Below are 6,568 nucleotides of genomic sequence, written 5' to 3'. Positions count from 1 at the left end.
AGCTGTATTAGTTTCTTGCTATCTAATCCATCTGTGCGTACTTACAATTTGAAAAGTTTATCAAATCATTTCAAACATTTTGGGCAGAGTCTTCCCACCCCTGAATGAAGTAGGCACTGGCCAGTCAATCAGGAACACACTGTGCCATTGGCAGAAATAAAATACCTGATGTGGAGAGAAAAATTCAAATTCTGCAACAAACCTTTGAACAGTGAGACGAGAATCATGCTAGTAGTGGTTGAAAGAAAATTGAAGGCAGAGCAGGTACTTGGCAACTCCAGCTCACTGCTTCCTGTTTAGCGACCCTTTGGACAGCAGTCCAAAGCATCTCAGATGGGAATGACAGGCTGCACCCCACTTCCAAGAATGTGGGCACTGAACATGTACTAGCCTGTATGCATCATTATGACATATGTCCTGTCTACTTACAATATGGTGCTACACTTCAATGCTGCATTTTAGAGCACAATAGCAATACTACTGATGGGACGCTTTACATGCAGGACCAAGCATCTTTCTCACAGATTGTACAAGGTGCATCCCAGGGCTACTTGCTGCTCTCTTTACACTCTTGCTTTGCGTCTATATGAATGCTAACAGCAGGGTTGCCTTGCCTTATCTTGCTTTATTGCACTTTTCTCCTCAGCTAGAGCTTAAATGCTCACAATACTTTTGCTTTGAGCGACTGTTTAGAGCAGACAAAAGCCAAGCAGCTTGGCATTGTTGTCAGCAGTCATCCGACATGCAATGAACATACATTTTTTTATTCATTCACAGGATGAGGGCGTCGCTGGTTAGGCAGCATTTATTGTCCATCCCTAATTGCCCACAGGGCAGTTAAGAGTCAACCACATTGCTGGGGGTTGGAGTCACATGTAGGCCAGACCAGGTAAGGATGGCAATTTTCTTCCCTGAAGGTCGTTAGTCAACCAGATGGTGTTTTCCCGACAATCAGCAATGCATTCATGGTCATTGTTAGATTCTTAATGACTCTTAATTCCAGATATTTATTGAATTCAAATTCCACCATCTGCTATGGCAGGATTCGAACCCAGGTCCCCCGAACGTTATTTGGGTCTCTGGATTAACAGTCCAGCAACAATACACGAGGCCATTGCCTCTCTGAATACTGATGTATGACAATGTGTTGCATCAATCTATGTCTGCACTATATGCAGATAGCATATGGACAATGGGCCAAGGAGTGGCAGATGGAGTTTCATTTAGATTAATGCGAGGTGTTGCATGTTTGTGGTAGAGCCCTGGGGAGTGTTTTTGAATTTAGAGACCTAGGGGTTCAGGTACATATTTCCTTGGAAGTGGTGTCACAGGTTGACAAGGCAGTGATGAAGGCAATTGGCACACTTATCTTCATTCATCAGCGCATTGAGTATAGAAGTTCGGACATCATGTTGCAGCTATACAGGACATCAGTGAAGCCACTTTTGGAGTACTATATACAGTTCTGATCTTCCCGCTATAGGAAAGGTATTATTAAATTGGAAAGGGTTCAGAAAAGATTTGCAAGGATGTTACCAGGACTAGAGGGTTTGAGTTATTAGGAGAGGCTGGATAGGCAGGCACTTTTTTCCCTGGTGCATAGGAGGTTGAGGGGTGACCTTACAGAAGTTTATAAAATCATGAAAGGCATAGATAAGGTGAATAACAATGATCTTTTCCCTCGGGTAGGGGAATTCAAAATTAAAGGGCATAGTTTTAAGGTGAGAGGGGAAAGACTTAAAAGGGACCTGACGGGCAAATTTTTCACAGAGCGGGTGGTGCACATATGGAACAAGCTGCAGAGGAAGTGGCAGATGCAGGTACAGTTACAACATTTAAATCATTTGGACTGGTACTTGAATAGGAAATGTTTAGAGGGAGATGGGCCAAACACAGGCAAATAGGACTACTTTAGTTTATTGGGAAACCTGGTTGGCAAGGACAAGTTGGACCAATGGGTCTGTTTCCGTGCTGTGTGACTCTAAGTAAACACACTGCATGTGCATCAACCAAATGGCCATATCTTAAAGTCCAAGGGGAGCAGTCTTCAGCCAGGCCAACAGTGATGTCTCTAGTCAGGGAGTCCTGGCACTGTAAGTTAAACGCAGCATCTAATATCAATCTAGGGGCTTGAACACAATCAGTTTACTGCTTAGAGCATCCAGGATCAGAGGTCCATATCATTACTGTTTCCACACTGGGCCATGGTCAGTGCTGCAAGTCCAGTGCAACCAGTCTGTGAAATGACACTAAGTCAGTTAGATGGCTACAAAGCACTTAGTCAGTCATCAGTCAGGATGGTTCATCCAAGTTGATCAAGGGAGTGGTCCGGTGTTAGTCCTGTGGGTCAGCTCATTGAAAGTCAAAGCATTTATCAGGGGTTACTGCTATGGTAGTGAAGTTGGGGAAGTCAATTCTGGGGTTTGAAGGCAGCATTCTAACATCCAAAGAAGACAATAATTGTGAATGGGAAACTTGGAAACATCAAAAATAGGGCTGTAGTAGGCCATTTGGCCTTTCAACGTGCTCAGTCACGCGATATTATCACGCTCAGTACCATGCACCGCTTTTGTCCACATATCTTTAATCCATTTAATGCTAAGAAGTATAATTCCCTCATCTCCAAAATGTTTTCAATGTTTTAGGTTCGAATAGTGTTTAACCTGTGGTTAATTTAATAGCGTATTTAATTACTGCCCTCTGTATAGTTGAGAGTGTTAATTTCACTGTTTGTTGCATTTATCTTTATTTCTTGTATTACATTTACCTTTTTGTATTTAAATAAATGCAGAGATTCTTTTGCCCTGAAATACCTGTCTACTGCTTTCTTTATTTCACATTCCTAAATAAGTCCGGTGTCTAGAATCAGGGATCTGGGGGTGATTTGAACCACATAAAATCAGCAAATTACTGTTTGCAAACCAGAACCCTACAGGTGGCTTCAGCAGCCCAGGATTCCGATGGTCCGGTGTGGAGATTTTGCACTGGTACTGTCTTTTTCCGAACCCAGGAACCTGGAATTGAACTAAACTGGACTTCATCTTTTTTTCTTATCTATGCCTTCTGTTTTTAATACAGGCATCATGGTATGACAACTTAAACACTTCTCACATTTTTTAAAATAAAAAGTACAAATGACAATAAATAACTATTCTATTCATAGTTCAAAGAGGTGTGTGGAAATGTGTCATAGCTCAGTACGGATGGGCTCAAAGGGAATGCAAAGAAGAAAGGAACCTGGAGGTTTGGAACTGGGGGAGGAGGTCCTTGATTTTCAGGCTAAGCCTGCAACTCACAATGCCAAGCACAGCCTGCTTTTCGTTTTCTTTTTTGTTGCCGAACTTCTCAGGAGAATCATGACTGCACACTGGAAATAGAAAATGGCTGCAATCACAGATGGAGTGAGTGGAGTAGGTTTGTTTTCACTATCTGAGCACAAGGGCTCTACATGTGAGAGATGTGATGCCATTAATGGGTAACTGTATTGATCATGCACTTCCACTGTATAGGTTAAAGTCGTCGGTGATCATATTACCCTGCATGTGATGGGCTTACAAATCCTGATCAGTCTTGACCATGATTAAATACAGTTAATACTGTGAAGCAGAAGTAATCACAGGCAACCTTAAAAGTGTCACCTGCTTGCCACAATTAACAAAGACAATCCAATATCTCAAGGACAAATTCAGAAATTGCTATTGAAGAATTGCTTCTGAAGAAGAGTCACTGGACACAGATCATTAACTCGGCTTTCTGTCCACAAATGCTGTCAGACCTGCTGAGCTCCTCCAGGACTTTCTGATCTTGTTTCTGATTTTCAGCATCTGCAGTTCATTTTTTTTGTCTAACATCTCAAGACCGTGAACTGTAGGTATTTGCCAACATGTTCCTACATGCAGTGCTGCCTTTCTTGGATTAAGTGGGAGTGGGGACAAGGTAATAGCACTCATACAGCACTTAAAATCTCCTACATAGTTGTGCTTCATTCATCAGAGTAAGGAGTCCTGGTCAAAGTTCTGTGTACATACATTCTATAGCCATCATATTGGAGTCCACCATGTTCCATTGGGTAGAGGAGTATTCTTTTTGTGAAGGGGTTAGATGCCTTACAAGGATACTTCCTGGAAGACAAAGGCTAGCCTCCACAACCAAGGCTGACAACTCCATTTTACAACCATTTAAAGACTTTCCAGCATGCAATGGTCTGATATTGAATAATGTGAAGATGTCAATCCACACTGGGCATTAGGAAACTCCCTCACACCGCATTCTAATATGGGTGATACTAAAATGTAGTAAACCTGTGTAGCTTGGACCCTAAATAGCAATACTTTAACAAACATGCGATTGTATTTGCAATGAAGCATCAGTGTTGCTACCTATGTGGCCTGAGAAGCATTTCTCTTTGGTTCCACTTTGATTATGTGAACAATGAAGGGCAACTCCTTGGCTGGAAATACTTGGTGGATGTATGGCTGGGCTTTAAAAATGGCACTGCTGCCAGGAATGCCAGTAAATTCCATCAGTGGCAAATATTTCCACCACTGATGAAAGGGAAGATAGAACGAGCAGTGTCATTGGGTAATGGAACATAGGTGATGAGGCAGGTTTTGCAGAACAGGCGGAGAAATCTAATGAAGGTTTTTGGAGAGAAATCCTCCATGAAACTTATCAAAATTAACTTGGCTGATTTTTGGTAAACTCAGCCTTTAGAATTCAAAGGTATAGTGTCACCGAGTTTGTGTTACCTCTCCTCATAAGTGAATAAGTGAGGTTTTAGCCCAGGTATCACTCTGGTAAATTGATAGTGAAATCCTTTCAAGGCTAATTGAAATGTGCACAGAAATTACATAACCATGAATTCAAAAATGTGAAATGAACGGGAAAGGCATAGCAGTGGAGAATGTTACTTGGTTGTCAAAAACACAACGCAGTTTCAAAATTAATTTTCCACAGTTTAGTTTGGAGTTTCACTGGGAAACCAGAAAATGTAGAAATGGCTGTAAGTGGCTTAGAGACAGGATACTAAAGGAAATCAACCTTTTCTATATAGTATGTCGTCATGGTTCAATTAATCACCCTGAACCCACAGATACAATGCACTCATCTACAGTCACCAAAATTGAGGTCAAGCAGAAAGGGTAGCGATGAGTTGATGCATTCCAATTCAGCTCCAAATTCCACTGTTGTCTGAGCACTTTGTCTTTTTTACATTCCAAAGGCTGCAGAATTTGGTCTCTTCTTCTGAGGAAGGTTCACCGGACCAAAAATGTTAACTCCGATTTTTTCTTCACAGATGCTGCCAGACCTGCTGAACTTTTCCAGCAACTTCTGTTTTTGTTCCTGATTTACAGTGTCTGCAGTTCTTCAGTTTTTATTTGGTCTCTTGTTTATTCAGTTGGAAATTCAATCTGATTCAACAAATTACTTGGCACTGTATATTAACTTCTGATCACATAACAGAATTGTTCAGGCACAATATTTATAATTTTTTGTACAACAATTGCTTTGCAGCAAAAGAAAGACAGACATTTTGTTTTTCTCTTCTCCAATGTAATGATTCTTTCCATTTCATGGTTACAAATTCCGGTTACATTCTTCCAAAAAGATACATGGAAAATACAAGTTATGTGCCAAGCTAAGAATCTGGAGTCCAGATGAAAATATGTTTGCTGAACAAGTAAAGCCCCTCAGTGGTGATCTGACAATGATTTATAAGGATGACTTAGCCAAAAATTATACCATACTACATAAAAGCTTGTGTTTTCAAATAGACCTTTGCACTATAATCTGGTGTCGTGTGATTTCTGACCTACTGCACAAAATCAGTTTCTGTGATAAAGTCAATCTGATCTCCTTGGTCATTCTGCCTTGATTATTTTATTTAAAAATACACTTGAGGGTGACTCAAAAACTAAGGGAGTCTTAGTGGAATTAAGGCAAGCAGAGAGAAATAGGGTTTGGAAGGGGAATTTCAGAGCACTGCTACTGGTTTGATCTGTCTTTATTGATACGTCTCTTAGTCAATCAGTCGTCGTGGATTAGGTTTCCATGGTAGTTTGGGTTCTGTCTTACACTGCTGAGAGATTTCTCTCCTATACTGTGCTGTCATCACTCTTAGTGTGCTGCATCTCAATCTCAGACATTGATTAGGCCACTTTTGAAATACTGCATTCAATTCTGGTCTCCCTGCTATAAGAAGGATATTGTGAAACTTGAAAGGATTTAGAAAAGATTTACAAGGATGTTTACAGATTTGGATGGTTTGAGCTATAGGGAGAGACTGAATGGGCTGGAGTGTAGGAAGCTGAGAGGTGACCTTATAGAAGTTTATAAGATCATGAGGGGCATGGATAGGGTAAATAGACAAGGTCTTTTCCCCAGGGTAAGGGATTCCAAAACTAGAGGAAATAGGTTTAAGGTGAGAGAGAAAAGATTTAAAAGGGACCTAAGGGGCAACATTTTCATGCAGAGGGTGGTGCATTTATGGAATGAACTGCTAGGTGGAGTGGTAGATGCTAGTACAATTTCAGCATTTTAAAGGCATCTGGATGGGTATATGAATAGG

This window comes from Rhincodon typus, chromosome 1 (assembly GCF_021869965.1).
Source record: "Rhincodon typus isolate 14 chromosome 1, sRhiTyp1.1, whole genome shotgun sequence".
NCBI lineage: Eukaryota > Metazoa > Chordata > Chondrichthyes > Orectolobiformes > Rhincodontidae > Rhincodon > Rhincodon typus.
Note: the sequence above shows the minus strand (reverse complement) of the source record.